Source organism: Mustela putorius, unplaced genomic scaffold, assembly GCF_011764305.1.
Source record: "Mustela putorius furo isolate JIRA1106 unplaced genomic scaffold, ASM1176430v1.1 tig00000407_pilon_pilon_pilon, whole genome shotgun sequence".
Lineage (NCBI taxonomy): Eukaryota > Metazoa > Chordata > Mammalia > Carnivora > Mustelidae > Mustela > Mustela putorius.
In genome coordinates, this window is record NW_025421373.1 from 15045471 (window position 1) to 15062777 (window position 17307).

The window sequence follows — 17307 nt, forward strand, 5'->3', positions numbered from 1 at the left end:
TATTCTTTTCCCATTTATACCAACATTGAAGAAGTGAATCCAGCATTGGTGTGATTGAAAAATCGCTTTTGCTAGCACACATCGACTTCTAAGGTCTTATTGACGCAACCATAGCTCAGGCAGAACACCCCAGAGCTTACTCCAAATCAGAAATGGCTTTAGAAAATATACACCGACTTCTGTGAGGCTGACAGTCAAAAGCACTTAAGTCTGAATTTCCAAAAAGTTCCCATGAACAAGAAATTTTTGTAGTCCGCTGCAGTGGACTTCTCCTGGACTTAGTAAAAAAAGCTAAGGTAGGGGCGCCTGGGTGGCTCAGTGGGTGAAAGCCTCTGCCTTCAGTTCAGGTCATGATCCCGGAGTCCTAGAATTGAGCCCCATATCGGGCTCTCTGCTCAGCGGAAAGCCTGCTTCCTCCTCTCTCTCTGCCAGTTTCTCTGCCTACTTGTGACCTCTGTCTGTCAGATGAATAAATAAATCTTTTTAAAAATCTGATACCATTAAAAAAAAAAAAGCTAAGGTAGACTTCGTATTGCCAACAAAACAGAGCAAAGCAAAACTAAACAGACTAAAAACTAAACAAAACTAAAACAAAGCAGAGCAAAACTAAATACGACCAAAAAAAAAAAAAATCCGTTTTACCAAGAGACTTCGACTTCTATCGGACCTGATAACCAGCATATTTGTTTCCAAACCACAACTTGGTACCCTTGAGAAGTGGCAGGCCTGATAAACCGGTACAGTTTCCTGGAAAATCTGGACATATTTGGTCTTGATCTGAATTCACCGGATTACCTAGCTATCCCAGGCGTGCGTTTTTCGGATTTACTGAACGGAAAACTTTGGCTCGACTAAAGCGCCTCACACTGTCCTAAGAAATCGCGGAACCCGGTTGTGGTCAGACTAAAACCTCCCCACGGCCCGGTTAAATACTGATTCGCCGGGAGTCGTCGTGCGCTTCCTTTTGCACAAAAGTCTGAACAGGGCTAAACCCGGGATCCGCCCAAGCCCGGTCCGCGAACCTCCGCAAGCTCGGAAATCGCGGCCTCGACCGCTCCAGACTTGCTACCGCCAAGAAATGCCGCGCCCCGCTAGTCAAAATCCGCTAAAATGCAGGACGTGCTGATGGCCGCGACGTCTGAGCTTCTGGGACTGCCCAGCGGCGCGGTCAGTAACGGTTCTCCGGGCGGAGCGAGGCGGCTGCCCTCGTGTCCCCGCTGGGAGAGCGTGCCGGGCCCGACCAGCGAAGGGACGAAGGGAAGCCGCGGGCTGCACCCTCTCGCCGCGCCACCACCAAGACACCTTAAGGTTGGAGCAAGGAGGGACACTGCACCTTCGAAACGGCCGGGTGGGGAGAGCAGAGAAATGCAGACGGGGCGGGGCGGCCCGGACAAACAGCCGCGCGGCGAAGTCAACGGTGCTGTCCCGCGAAACAGTCCCGCTGTGACCAATGGGCGGCGCTGCGGCCTACGTGGGCGTGGATCCGCGCGGTGACAGACACGCCCGCGGCTCGGAGCTACTGGCCACCGTGCTAAGGGGAGGGCCGGGAAGCGCGACCCGAGGAAAGGCCGGCGCTGGCCGTCCAGGGACAGAGAGGAGGAGAGGCACCCCGCGACCCCGAACTTGGCTCTGGGGTAGTCAGTGGCGCCGGATCCCACAGTCTGGTGGGCGCTGCTGGTGAAAGCGGTGACGAGGGACGCCTGGGTGGCTCAGTGGGTTAAAGCCTCTGCCTTCGGCTCAGGTCATAATCCCGGGTTTCTGGGATCGAGCCCCACATCAAGCTCTCTGCTCGGCAGGGAGCCTGCTCCGCCCACCCCTCCCGCCCCGCTTTGCCTGCCTCTCTGTCTACTTGTGATCTCTCTGTCAAATAAATAAATAAAAATCTTAAAGAAAAAAAAAATAAAAGGAAAAGCGGTTGCAAGAAGCAGGTGGCTGGGGACAGGAGCGGTGCCGCGGCCAAGGACCGCCTGGCTCGGCGCCAGCCCACGTGCTGGCCCCGTCCCCAGATGCCCTGTTTCCCCGTTCCACTGGGACCTCAAACGAATCCCCCCCCACCCCCGGCTGGGCGAAAAGAGGGGCGAAGCCAGCCCCCTGCCTCCAGGGCCACCGCCACCGGGAGAGCGCCAGGCAGGCTGTGCTTGCCAGAAGATGGGATTGCGCACGGGGGGACACCGAACGGAGCTGGGAGGAAGAAGGACCCCAACAGAGCGGCGCCAGCACAGGTGGGGTCCGGCTTGGGGGGAGGGAGCTGTGCTGCCCCCAACCCGCCGCTGGGCTGGGTGCACCCCAACGTTAGTGATGCAGAGAAAACGTGCTTGGATCCCGCATGGAGCTCCCCGAGGTTCCCGCGGCTCCCTGGAAGGAGTGGCACGGCTGGGGCACCACCAGCGCCCACCCAGCGAATGCCTGCGGTGTGGCCAAAACCAACATCGCCTCTCCCAGATCATCTGGCGCTGGCAGAGTAACCACCAGCCCTCACCCAGGAATTGCGTGGTCGGTGCAAAGCCCTGAATTCCGAACCAGGCGTTGCTGCCGCCCACGAACGACCTGAACGTTATGCAGGCATTAGTGCTCCCACTTTCCGTTGTCCAGTCAAGCCGGTCCGTACAAGGAAACCTTTATTTTGTTTTTGTTTTTGTTTTTGTTTTTAGAGGCAAAGCCACGAGGGTCTCCCTGGAACAAATTTCCCTTAAGGAAGAGAGTTCCCGTTAGGCTGAGGGACATTATGACATTATTCTCCCTGAGGAGGCAGTACAGGCAGATTGTCACTCTCACAATTACATTTATACCCCACATTTACACAGCCCCAGTGTTATCTGTCAAGTTCCTAGGCATCATCTAGTCCTGTCATTGCACAAAAACTAAACGATACTGGCTGTGTTGACCCTATGTGAGAAAATTGAAAAATGCATATGCTTTTAGAAATTATCAAAAATAGAGTTGCCTTTGTGGCTCAGTCAGTTAAGCCTCTGACTTTTGATCTCTGCTCAGGTCATGACCTCAGGGTCATGAGATAGAGCCCCACTTTGGACTCTGCTGGGGATGGAGCTTGCTTAAGATTCTCCTTCTCCCTCTGCCTCTCCCCACCTCTCTTTTAAAAAAGAAAAAGGTAAAAAAAAAAAAAGAAAAGAAATTATGGGGGCATCTGGGTGGTTCAGTGGGTTAAGCCTCTGCCTTCGGCTCAGGTCATAATCTCAGGGTCTTGGGATCGCCCCATATTGGGCTCTCTGCTCAGCAGGGAGCCTGCTTCCCCCCCTCTCTCTGCCTGCCTCTCTGCCTACTTGTGATCTCTCTCGCTCTCTGTCAAATAAGTAATAAGAAAAAACAAATTATGGAATGTACTTATAAATTTGCAAATTTAAAGAGTGAGAGTATAATCCTCAGTTCACAATACTTACTTCTTAGTTTTCCCTAGAAATTAAGATTTCTAAGTGTGAAGAATTGTAAATAATAGATATAATTAAAGCTACTGGAAATAATAAGGGAATTCCGCATCTTCATAGGAGTTGTTTTCAATAAGACAAAGTGTGAAGAATGGGGGGGGGGGTTCTTAAGGGAAAAGAAAGTAATTTTGTCTTAAAGTGAAGCTAATTGTTTAAAGAAGAAAAACAAGAAAAATTGGAATGTAGAAAAGAAAGTTGTGGAAGGGTTATAGAAAAGGAAAGACTGAAAAGGAATTTTAATGTGTTGTCCAATGGTTAAGATTAAAATTCCTTAACTTTCTGCTTTTTCTCTGTTAAAAGGACAGTTTTCTTGGATTTTTGGTATGTTTTTGATAACAGATTGTATAAAGTTTCTTTACTTTTTATAATAAACTATTTCTATTGCATAATATTTAGTCAAACTCAATCAAGAAGGTCAACAGAGAGTTGTAAATATTCTGCTAAATAGCACACTCTACATACATATATTTTCACTGTGGTAACATTGAAATAATCCATTTTCTTTAGTCACATAGTTTTGCAAATTAGGGATTAAATAAGGATACAAACACAGACAAACTTTTTTTTAAGATTTTATTTATTTATTTGAGAGAGAGAGAGAGAGAACGTGAGAGTAGAGTAGGTCAGAGGGAGAAGAAGGCTCCCTCTGGAGCTGTGAGCCCGATGTGGGACTGGGACTTGATCCCAAGACTCCAGGATCACGACCTGAGCAGCAGGCAGTTGCTTAACCAACTGAGCCACCCAGGCACCCCCAAAAAACTTTTTTTAAATTGATGAGATTAACAGAGATTACAATTCTATTTAGTAATAAACCAATGATTGACCCTGACCCTAGGAACACAAAAATCAAAAGTAGCTCTTGTTCAGAGAAGTGTGGTGGAGGGTGCATAGAAGTAATACTTTGTGGTATCCATAGTGGTCTATTTGAGGTGATTTCTTTAAATTGCTACACTATATTGCTAACTCATAAGAAATAGTAACTAGCCAAAATCATAGTTGAGAAGGAATATTAACTCACAGAGGGGACACTTCTTGTGAATGGCAGAGCAGGGATCACAGCACACATCTGTTCTGTGCCCATGTAAATGCTGACTTGGAGGATGGGGAGCAGTGGGCATATTCTCAACTTCTTTACTATCCTCAGGGTCTACTAAACCATCAGGCCCACTAACGCTGCCAGCAGGCTGGCAGCAGGTAAAACGATCTTCCAGTCCCCAAGAAGGTACTCTCACAGGTGGCCTTTGGATTTTCTAGGCTCCATCTCCATCTCTGGTTTCCTGTGTCCCATGAGCATCACCAGACTGCAGGACCAGCTGGGTGTTGGGCACTGTGGCCACATGACCATTTTGCTCAGAGCAGGGCTATGAGATCTGAGGACTCTGGGAATTCTGACCTTCCATTTTCCTTTCTGCTTGATTTGCTAGACTCCTTCTAAGCTCCTTCTCCACGGAGAAGTTTTTCAAATGTGCAGTTAGACCATGTATCTTTGTCTTGTAAGTTTCCACTTCAGCTAGCGCTGGTGTTACATTTCCAGCAGTCTTCAGTTGCTCCTTCCGTTTCAGCTCGGTGTTTGCAGTTCTTCCACACATCTATTGAATTTTGTTTTCTCATCCTGCAAGAGGCCTTTACCTCTATTATACTTTTCTGTTTTGTCAGCAGTTTCTTTGGTCACTTCACAGACATACCCCTCTGTTACATTGTCAGGATCTATCTTGGCTGCGGAAGGTGGCGGCTTTCTATCTCATCTTGAGTACAGCCAGCACGAGCTGGGTCCGTCTTTATGGAGGCATCATTCCCGTTTTTGCTGATTCCCAGTTTTCCTTGTGAAGACACTGTTGCTCTTGGTTGATTGGTTTATTTACTTGATTTTGGAGCCTCTGGCATTCCTCGATTTATTTTTTTTTTTTTCCTTTGTAATGATCTGTTACCATTTGAAGACAAAGTTTCAAATCATCAACTTCTCTTCTCAGTTCACCAGTCTTTCCCGCCACCCACCTTTTTCCCTCCACAGCATTCAGTTTAAGTTCTGCCATTGCATCCGCTTTTTTTCTCAAGTGTGCAATGTGGAGATCTGCCATTGTTTTATCTTGCACAACTACAGCATCACTAAGTTCTTTGGCCAGAAAGGTAACTTCTTGCCTGAACCTGTTCCTCTGCTTATGAACTTGCTCCTCGAAAGAAAGAAAGAAAGAAAAAGAGGGGGGGGGGAGTATCTTCCTTGCTTGAGAGTGTAAACAAAGAAAGTCCTTTGCAGATTTCCTTTTCAGCCAAACAGAACTACAGCCGCCAATCTCTTTGAAATGAGTAATCATGCTTGCCTTTTTTTTTTTTTAAGTTTATTTATTGAGGGAATCTCTATACTCAGCATGAGGCTTGAACTCCCAACCCCAAGATGAAGAGGCAAACACTTCCCCTACTAAGCCAGGCAGGTGCCCCTGAGTAATCATGCTGTCTTTGTTCCCATCTAAATTCTTTAAAGTCTGGACCGTTGATACTAGCTTGGTATTTTCTGATTTCGGTATTCTTCAAACGTATCTTATAAAGTTCCTTTTCATTCTTTTCCATCTGTAACTGGCATCAGTTTTTCTCTTTCATATTGTGCCTTCCTGAGGTTGTCCTTTAAACTGTCTAATTCATGGGGTGCCTGTGTGGCTCAGTTGGTTGAGCCTCTGGTCTTGATCTCAGGGTCCTGGGATCGAGCCCCGCATGGGGAGCCTGCTTCCCTCTCTCTCTGTCTGCCTCTCTGCCTACTTGTGATCTCTCTGTCAAATAAATAAATAAAATCTTTTTTAAAACATCTGTCCAATTTTTAGTTTTTTTCAGTTCACTGACACAGTATCTTCCTCAAGCTGGAGAGCTTTGGATGTAGCATCATTGTATCTCTTCTTAAATTCTTCATTTTCCATTTTTAATTCTGTGATTCTTCCATGAGACCTTTCTGCTGTGCTTGCAGTTGGTCATGTCTGTCTTTCTGATGGTTAAGTTCTCTTTCCATGCTTCCAACTTATTCTCAAAGTTGTGGTATTCTTTTTCCAGAACAACAATTAACTTTAATAGTTCTTTTTCTTTCACAGTTTTTTCAGTTTTCAACTCAGGAAGGCCAGCTTTTTGGTTACCACCAATATGTCGGAATTTCCTTCATCTTCCATAGCAAGTAACTCTTCAACTGGAGAAGCTGGAAACTGGAAAGGTGTACTTCTTCCATGAATTTCACCCTTATGGGTAATATAACAGAACTGATGAAATTCTCCATATCTTTTGGAAGGTAATATCTTTGAAATGCTAATACACAATTAACTGTTAATCCTTCAGGCTTGGGAGACCATAAAATTGTGTAATAATCACAAGCAGTACCCCCTCCAACCTTGAATATACCAATCTAATCTTTTGGATGTGGATGGATATGTAAGGGCCTATTTAGCCAGAGCGATTCCATCCAGTTAAACAGTGATTTTGTTGTTTATGCAGTAAAACTTAAACTGACCCTTCTCCTCCCCCCCCACCCCCCCCCACCTGGGAACTTACATAAAAAGCAAGTCTGAGAACCTAATAAAATATGATCGACCAGTCCCAGGTAACAGAGCCCAAACACAAGGGCAGGTCAGGCCAGGTGGAGACATCCAATAGTGGAGGGGGCATACTGTCTCCCTAGCTACCAAGGAGTTTGGGCCCCGCCTTTTGGGCACCTTTTGGGGGCCAATTCTGACCAAGGTGATGGGCTAGTTCAATTATCTACTATAGGGTAAATTGCAATTCAATTGGCCACCCGTGTGTGACCTAGCATGACTATGCAGCTTTCTCTGTGTGTTACAATCTCATTGGTCACCCATGTGTGGCCAGGCTCAACCACATGACCTTTGCCCTTTAAAAGTTAGTCTGTAAGGCAGGGAGGAGTCGCCCTCTCTGTAAGAGGTGAATGGACCAGTGGGTTTGATTCTCGATGCTTGGAGTGAAATAAAGCTTTGCTTGACCTTTGCTTTGTATCAGTCTCGCTCCTTTGATTATGGACCCATCAGATATACGGAGTTAAGGTATAATGACATTCCAGGTGTACATTCAGAAGATAGCTCTTGGCCACATTTTGAGAGATGACATGGGCAAAGTTGGAAGTCTGCAAGGGGACTTCTTGAAGGGATATTACTGTGACTCCTTTGAGGGACAGAGGGAGCATTAGAGAGGCTTCTGGGCCTATACCACCATCAAATACCAGACCTCTTGCACCACCACTGCCTCCCTCCACCGACTAACTACACTTCCAAGTGTTTTTATCTTTTAAGTATTAAGTTTCATAATAATCTGTGGCCCTGGGGCCCTGGTTGGCTCAGTGGGTTAAAGCCTGTGCCTTCAGCTCAGGTCATGAGCTGGGATCGAGCCCCACAGTGGGCTCTCTGCTCAGCAGGGAGCCTGCTTCCTCCTCTCTCTCTCTCTCTCTCTCTCTGCCTACTTGTGATCTCTATCTGTCAAATAAATAAATAAAATCTTTTTAAAAAAAATCTGTGGTTCTATTTAGACAAGCACTTTAAAACCTTTTCTAAAATATTATTTAAAAACTCCCCAAAGTCAAATTGTAAATCAAGTCTTTTTGACATGCAAGATTTCAAAGTATTTGTTGAACTAGGCTTATTTGAATTGTAAATAAGTGTAAAGTATTTGTTAAATTAGGCTTATTTGACATGTAAATTTCATGAGAACTATTGTCAAATAAGTAATACTAAGCCTTCTTTATATTGTATTTTTAGATTGTGTCACATGTGGGTGAAGTCCTTCTCCCTATGCAAGAAATGTCCCCTCATAGCCAGGCTTTTGTCATCTTGATGTCTTTGTAACATGACAACACTCTCCTCCTGAATCAGGGAAATTAAGATGGGTGAACAATGGTTGTAAATTAAATGAACAGTCAGGGCTGTGGGAAACCCAAGACACCTGCTTGGTTCTTCCCAGCTCTCTGGCAAACCCCATTTTTTGGTTTTTGCATTTCTTCACCCACCCTAGGACATTTAAGATGACTCAAATTATGAAGAGACATTGATGGAAAAATTTCCATAATTTTGCAAAAATAGTTTACCAGCAATAATCTTGGAACATAATCCATAGTCCTATAAAACTGGTTTCGTTCCTAGACCTCCTTCTGGACCTTTTGAACACCTGCAGCTGGACTTCATTCAGCTGCCCCTTATTATGGATTATGAATATGTCCTTTTTATTGTATGTGGTTTTCCAGAGGGGCTGAAGGTTTCCCCTGCTGCAAAGCTGATGTCCTCTTGGTAGCAAAGAAACTGTTAAAAAATGTGTTTTGGGGTGCCTGGGTAGCTCAGTGCCTCTGCTTTCAGCTCAGGTCATGATCCCAGGTCAGGCTCTCTGCTCCTCAGGAAGCCCGCTCCCTCCTCTCTCTGCCTGCCTCTCTGCCTACTTGTGATCTCTGTCTGTCGAATAAATAAATAAAATCTTTTTAAAAAAATGTGTTTTGCACTTGGTATACCTTTCCTAGTCTCCAGTGATGGAAGAACCCACCTTCACCAAGCCAATCTTATGAACTTTAATGAAAACCTTGCGACTTCTTGGAATTATCATTGTCCCTATCAGCCTCAGTCTTCAGGAAGGTTGAGAGAACTAATGGAATCCTTAAACTTAAAACTTCTTAACTTGCCAAAACAACTGGACTTCCCTAACCTGAGATATGCTTTTGATTTTGCTGACTGCTAATGATATCCAATGATATTCCACATTAGATAGCTACCAACATACCAGTGTCTATTGGAATACAGCTTTCTGCTGATCCTTTATTATTTCATGCTAATATAACTGGCTGAGTAAGTCTTTAATGTCTTATGCTTAAGCCCGTCAACAATAGATTAAAGAAGCCTCCCCAGATTCCAATTTAAAGGATCTTGCTGGTCACAATGTGGAGGCTGGTGATTGGGTACTCTGGAAATATTATTAGACAAAAACAGCCCTTGAGCCTTGTTGGAAGGGACTTTGCCAGGTGTCCCTGACCATGGACACTGCTGCAATATTAGAAGGCATTGAGCCTTGGGTACACATCTGACAACTGAAGAAGGCTCCACCTGCTATCTGGTCCTGTGTAGACCCTGGAGACCTCTGAAATAAATTGCAAGGAAGAGAGATACCTTCTTCCCAAGACAGGGGATCAAGACTTCATACTATAGGGCGCCTGGGTGGCTCAGTGGGTTGAGTCTCTGCCTTCAGCTCAGGTCATGATCCCAGGGTCCTGGAATCAAGCCCCGCATAGGGCTCTCTGCTCAGCGCAGAGCCTGCTTCCCCCCTCTCTCTGCCTGCCTCTCTGCCAACTTGTGATCTCTGTCTGTCAAATAAATAAATAAAATCTTTAAAAAAAAAAAAGACTTCATACTATAAACATGAAATACTTTCTCCCACTTTTATTTTCCTTTACTTTGTCATTGGCCTGGAAAGACCACCTCATTCATCTCACCCAGGCCATTGCTAAGAGAGGATAACCTTTTAGATTGTTGGATTTATCATCAAAGATTCTGATCTATTCATGATGCTGGAGATCCATCCTCTCCTCCTCCCTGTGACCAATTTCTCTTCTTTTCCTAATGTCATTGCAAAATACAATCAGTTACCCATAGAAGTCTTTTACTAACTTCAACTTTTATGTCCAGAACAACCAGTGCCTTGTTTTCCCTTTCTCTGATAGTAACTGTACTTACCCAATGTGTGCACTAGGCTAACACTATCTTGGACAAATCCAGTATGATGACCATTCCATGATCTGAAGACTTCTTGAGTGTAGCACCCTCCCAATTTTTTCTTTCTGTTTAATCACACACTTAAGTACAGTCTTGGGGTATAACATCCTTGATCTGTTCTGGAGATAAAACTGTGATTTTCAAATATTTCCTCCTGGGTGGCCCCCAGCACATAATCCCCAACCCTTAGGACTACATTTAGCATGCCTGCACTCCCTACACCATCTGGTTAAAAACGGAGTGCATTGGCATTGGGTAGAGGAACGTCAAGCTACCTTTGACCAAGCTAAGATATAAGTTGCTCAAGCACAGGCTTCTGGTCATGGAATGGTCCTTGACCTCGTATCCTTGGACCCTAGGTGTGTTACACAAGATTAGATGAATTGGCCATTATGGTAGAAACAGCATGGTAAGTTAACTCCATTGGGCTTTTGGTCACAACACTGGCAGGGAGCAGAGATCTGATATTCTCCTACTGAACAAGTGTTGAGTCAATAAGACCCTTTAGTAAGTGGAACCCTTAATGGCTGCTCTTCTGGTAAATGTCTGGCCTGGTTTGCCTATAAAGGGGTGGATGGATGGGATGTTTGCAAGACCGGCACCTGTCATAGCACAAGCCTCTATGATGCCTACTTAAACAACGGAGTGTTCTTTCCACTAGTCCATTGGGAGATGAATTACATGGACATATACCATATTCCTAAAGATGCTTGGTATATAGATAGCTCTAGTAGAGAAAATCCTAGTCACTGGACTGCAGTAGCACTCCAACCCCGGACTGATACTATGTGGTTTGAGACTTGTTGGGGGGGAGTAATAAAAACAGCCAATGGACTGAATTGAGGGCTGCCTGAATGATATAAGTCCATATGAACTTTGGCTTCTTACCCTCTGCAAAGACAGTTGGGCTGTCTATAAGGGTTTGACAACCTGGGAAACCAATTTTAACTCCTAATAAACTCTTGGCTGAAAACTGCATGTGTCCCTGTGGGAGAAAAGCAATGTTACTTGGGGACAGTCTGAGCCTGGTCTTGTGAAAGCAGAGTTCAGATTTCACAGTGTGATCCAAATCCATGAATGTCCTGATGTTAACTGGAACCCCAGGAGAACTTGTGAGAAGATTCTGTTTTCCCCAAAATGTAGGAAACACCAAGAGAACCATTCTGGATGGACTTACCTGGAACATCTGCTCAGGAAAGAGAAAAGAAAGATAGAACTTCTCCTGGGAAAGGGGAGAGTATCAGGAAGGTGACAAGTAATAAGACACTAAGTAATCACTCCTCTGAGGTTAGGATTATTGTTAAGGATGAAGGGAGGGAAAAGGGATAAAAAGATAAAATTTCTCCTAGGTTTCTGAATTGTACTAAATATGAACAAGAAAAATACTTAGCTTAGTATTGTACTAAATACTAAATATACTAAATACTTAATACAGTACAGAAACCTAGATTAAGCTTAATATCATACATGTTTGCAAAGAAATCATACTAAGGAAAACAGTTGGCGGGAAAATAACCATGTAGGGTTAGAGGTAGAAACTAGAATGCTGAGTCAAGTTTTTTTAAAAAGTTAATAGAGTAGAGTTTTAGTTAGGAGTCCCTGATATCTGAATATCAGATAGCTTTCCTCTAATTACAAGTGTTATGCTATCCTCTGATAACCACTTTTGGAAAAATACATTTTTTTCAAAAATCTCAACAAAGATTAACTGAAATGTCTCTTGAAACAGGCTCCTGGTTCCAAGAGCCCACTCAGAGGACTAAGTTCAAAGCTAATCAGATGGGTGGGCTTGGTCGAGAGAGGGGGGGGATGCCAGCAGAGGGGTCAATTCTCTGGCTCATAAGGATCCTCAGATTTACACATTAAACTTGAACTGACGTTGTACCATTTTTCATGGACAGGAATGAAAATAGTCATGTCCCAGCATTTTTTTTTAAGATTTTATTTACTTATTAGACAGGAATAGACACAGTGAGAAAGGGAACACAAGCAAGGGGAGTGGGAGAGGGAGAAGCAGGCTCCCCATCAAGCAGGGAGCTGATGAGGGGCTTGATCCCAGGACCCTGGGATCAGAACCTGGGCAAAAGGCAGGCGCTTAACGACTGAGCAACCCAGGTGCCCCAATGTCCCAACTTTTAAATTGTGATCACTCAGAGGACATCAGCACCTTTAGATTAGCAACATCTAATAAGATGTTTAAAATTCTGTAATCCTGTATTCACTACAGTAATAATGCATTGCATTTTCTTAAGTGTGATCTTTTAAGACTCATCAGATTTTTGTTATACAGTGTGGTTTGGGTACTTCTGTACTCAGCCACAATTAACCCATCTTCTCCCTTGAATAGTAAGGTCAAGACATCTGAAAACGGCATTTCCAAATTTTCCTTGCCAACAAAGCTGCAGTTAGTCTTTGTCAACGGAAGGCACCCTTGCCTGGAGCCAAGGCAGGAAGAAGTCATGCCACTTATGGCTTTGGCAGTATAAGAGGAGCCCAGTTAATGAGGCTCACACAGCATTAGCTACTTCCTCCTTTCCTGACCGAACTTGACTGGGAGAGTAACTGTGACCGGGAGCAGTTTCAGAAAACAACTCAAAAACAAGAATTTAGGGACACCTGGGTGAAGCCGCTGCCTTCAGCTCAGATCATGATCCCAGGGTCCTGGGATCAAGTTCTGCATCAGGCTCCTTGTCCAGCAGGGAGCCTGCTTCTTTCTCTGCTTCTGCCTGCCAATCTGCCTGCTTATGCTCTATGACAAATAAATAAATAAAATCTTTTTAAAAATCTTTAAACACACACACACACACACACACACACAAGAATTTAGGGTGCCTGAGTGGCTCAGCCATTAAGCGTCTGCCTTTGGCTCAGGTCATGATCCCAGCGTCCTAGGGTGGAGCCCCATACAGGGCTCCCTGATGGATGGGGGAGCCTGCTTCTCTCTCTCCAGCCTCCCTGTGCTTGTGTTCCCCCTCTCAATATTTCTCTCTCTGTCAAATAAATAAATAAAATCTTTAAAAAATAAAAATGAGAATTTAGAATTGGTTTTCAGAACTAAATATAAGCATAGCCCTAGATGATGAGTGCTGATAAATTTGCTAAACTTGAACACGATGATTGCTTCATTTGTACCGAAACACGGTTGACAGGTAATAACATTTTATTGTCTGTAGTGAAGAATCAATTGAAGTCAAAATACGGGATATCTAATTGTCTCTACTGACCTTTTTTTTTTAATTTTAAAAGATTTTATTTATTTATTTGAGAGAGAGACAGTGAGAGAGAACATGAGCAAGGAGAAGGTCAGAGGGAGAAGCAGACTTCCCATGGAGCTGGGAGCCTGATGTGGGACTGGATCCCAGGACTCCAGGATCATGACCTGAGCTGAAGGCAGTCGTCCAACCAACTGAGCCACCCAGGCGCCCTCTACTGACCATTTTGATGGGCACTGTAGGCTGTGATGGCTACCTCCACTGAATTGCAGGATTTACAAAAACAAAGTGAAAGACTCACGGATTTAAATTTTTTGAACCAAAAATTTCAGTGATGCCCCTAAAAGAAGCCTTATTTCTTACAAATACAGTGATGTGAGAGCCAAAAGTCAGACCCCAACTTTGATCCTTTTAGAGGCAGAATTAAAATATAAGGTGAACTCACATCTTCACCACACCTCTCATGTGCAAGGAGTGGGGCGGCGCTGATCAGCAAGTAATAAAACTCTATGGATTCAAATGGGTTAATTCCAGTGGATCTTTGTAAATACAAGAACCTTGAATCTCTACAACTCTCTGAGCTTCCTTTAAAGAAAGAACCCCTCTGTTTGAGGAGGCTAGCCCTTTCTTGATTAAAGATACTGAGATCTCACCTGTAAAAATTAGCTTGAAGAATGTCCATTCCCCTCAAGTTATAACCACAAACATCCTAAACCCATAACTGGATGCAGATGCTAGAATAACCCAAAGGGACAACTGTAAAGTCTAAATTTGGATTTATTGCTCATATACCAAAACAATTGCAATAGGTAGATAATTTGTATTGGCAGAAACCTTTGGAACGTGTATGGAAATGAATTCTAAAGGTACTATATCAAGAAGCTCAGCACAAGAATCAAAAATTTATATGGGTGCAGATGGGTCCCTCATGTACATAAGGTGAGAAACTACAAGATTGGGGCATCTGGGTGGCTCAGTCCATTAAGATTCTGACCAGTGGGGTGCCTGGGTGGCTCAGTGGGTTGAGCCCGTGCCTTTGGCTCAGGTCATGATCTCAGGGTCCTGGGATCGAGTCCCGAATTGGGCTCTCTGCTCAGCGGAGAGCCTGCTTCCCTCTCTCTCTCTCTCTCTGCCTGCCTCTCCATCTACTTGTGATTTCTCTCTGTCAAATAAATAAATAAAATCTTAAAAAAAAAAAAAAAAAGAATCTGACCAGTTCAGGTCACGATCTCAAAGTCCTGGGAACAAGCCCCAGAGGAGAGTCTGTTTGTTCATCTCACCCCCCCCCTGCTCTCTCTCTCTCTCTCTCTCTCTCAAATAAATAAATAAAATCTTTTTTTTTTAAATGGAAGCCTAGATCAAATAATAAAAAGGAATCTGGTGAGATTTTGGCTTTAAAATTAATGCAAATTTTGTGCAAAACTTCATAGAAATTTCTTAAAAACTTAAAGATAATGTTCAAGACAACCCTTACAGTTTGATTTCTCTATTTCATCTGAAAATGCATACTTTCTTTTTTTAAGATTTTATTTATTTGAGCGAGAGGAGAGAGACAGCAGGGGGAGGGGCGAAGGGAGGCAGAATCTCCAGGAAACTCCGCACTGAGCAGGATCCAACCTGGGGCTGGATCGCTCCACCCTGAGATCATAACCTGAGCCAAACCGAGACTCAGAAGTTTGACCGACCGAGCCACCCAGGCGCCCTGAAAATACATCTTTTCTTTATATATACTAATATATATCCACATTTTTACACAAAATTTTAATGCATCTGTATTAACATATATTAGTAGAAGACTTATTTTCCTATTAGCATTCAGGTGAACCATGCTTATTTATTTTACTCGATCCATCACCATAGCTCGGGAAAATATGCTATAGAAGGAAGGATGAGAAAATTATTGAGGACGGGGGCAGCCTTCGCTGCAACTTATAAGGCTTTAGGTGCGGGGCATTCCGGCCTAACTAGCCCCACTGCCCCACTCCAAGCCGCCCCCACAGGCGCCGGCACATTCAGAAACTGTTGTGGAAAAGATGCTGAATGACTTTTCTCCCGCTTTTGGCTCAAATCAATGGCATGAAAAACGGAAGCAATTTTTCGACTTCCCTTCTCCTTACGAGGATCCCTACCGGGTGCAGGGGTGTCACACCGCCGGCGATGTTCGGGTGAGCAGAAGTTAACGTGAGAAAGGAAGGAGAAGAGCGGAGCAATGAAAAACACGGGGTGACTCTCAGAAAGAATGCAGGAGAGAGCCCGCCACACTCCTTGAAGTGGGCAGGAAACCAGCCCCAACAGCGGACCGGGGTGGGGGCGGGGCTGACTGCCCAGCCACGCCTCCTCGCTCTCCGAGCGCTCCCAGTTTCGTCTCTTACCACCCTCCTCCCAAAGCCCGTCCCATTCTTTCTTTCCTTTCCTTTCCTCCTCTCTCTCCCTCCCTCTCCATCTCCTTCTCTTTCTCCCTAATAGACCAGACGTTTTGTGAGCCTGACTGTGAAGAGTTACCCAAATACGGTGGAACGTTCTAGAGTCCCAGGAGGGGCGCCTGGGTCGCTCAGTGGGTTAAGCCTCTGCCTTTGGCTCAGGTCGTGATCGCAGGGTCCTGGGATCGAGCCCTGCATCGGGCTCTCTGCTCAGCAGGGAGCCTGCTTCCCCCTCTCTCTCTGCCTGCCTCTCTGCTTACCTGTGATCTCTGTCTGTCAAATAAATAAATAAAACTTTAAAGAAAAAAAAAAAAAGATTCCCAGGAGGGGCGCCTGGGGGGCTCAGTGGGTTGGGCCTCTGTCATCCGCCCAGGTCAAGATCTCAGGCTCCTAAGATCCAGCCCCGCGTCTGGCTCTCTGCTCAGCAGGGAGCCTGCTTCCTCCTCCCCCTCTGCCTGCCTCTCTGCCTATTTTGATCTCTGTCTGTCAAATAAATAAAATCTTAAAAAAAAAAAAAAACATTAAAAAAAAAAGTTTCCCAGGAGAATCATGCCGCCCCCGCCCCATCCCAGAAATTCTGGAGCTGTCTACTGCGACGAAGGAAAGCTGCGCATCCTGAAGGAAGGCAGACTTTTCTCCTTGTCCCCCAAATCTGCTGCTCCGCAATTGGCCCCTTGGTGACCGCTCCGCCCGGTGCTCACAGGTTCCTCCTCGGGGTCAGCCTCCCGAGTCCGCGTGGACCACGGGCCTGACTGGAGGCCCCCCCAGAATGCAGGAGCCTAGACACTGGTTGGGAGGCTGCAGACATTCGCCCCGCGACTGGGTCCGCGCCCCCACCCGCGCGCAGCCCTCCTTCACGCCCCGCTGACCTGGCGGCTCTGGGGTCGCCTAGATCCGGAGAGCGCCACCCCCACCCTGGTCCCAAGTCCGCGGTAACTGCCAGCGCTGCTGCTGCCCTCACACCCACCCCTCGCTCGGAGGGACCCTCCTTTCGCCTCAGCTGTCCAACTCGGAATCAACCTCCTCTGCAGAACGTAGGAGAAAAGCTTTGGTGTACAGTCAAATGCCATTACGAAATAATGCCTCAAAACCAATGCAACTTCTAGCCACTGAATTTTATAGATGACCTTGGGACATTGTCATGGAAAAAATGAAAGTGACTTAAAACTGGAGAGTTAAATAAACCTCGATAGAAGAATTCAGGGGGAAGTAATGTTGGGGAGCACTAGGCAGACGCGGCGTGGAAGCGCTCCGCCAGGCGCCGGCTCCGGTGCTGGGGCAGTTGCCTCTGGCTGTGGGCGCCCGGGCTGACTCATACCGAAGCTTCCGGCCCCAAGTGTGCCCCCAATCAGGAGTTGCAGCGGTTTCCTGCCCCAGTCGTTGGAACAGCGTCCCCGCCCCTCCCGCGACAGTATTGTGATCTTTGTGAACACTAGGCACACTTTTACCTTCGTGGGCGCCCTGACCCATAAAACAGAAAACATGTATTGTATGTGTGCGT

The 17307-nt window shown here is 45.5% G+C and overlaps 1 pseudogene; it reads right to left on the reverse strand.

Moving 5' to 3' along the window:
* Positions 1-4423: 4423 nt before the first annotated feature.
* LOC101691525 lies at positions 4424-16876 on the reverse strand (annotated as a pseudogene).
* Positions 16877-17307: the final 431 nt, after the last annotated feature.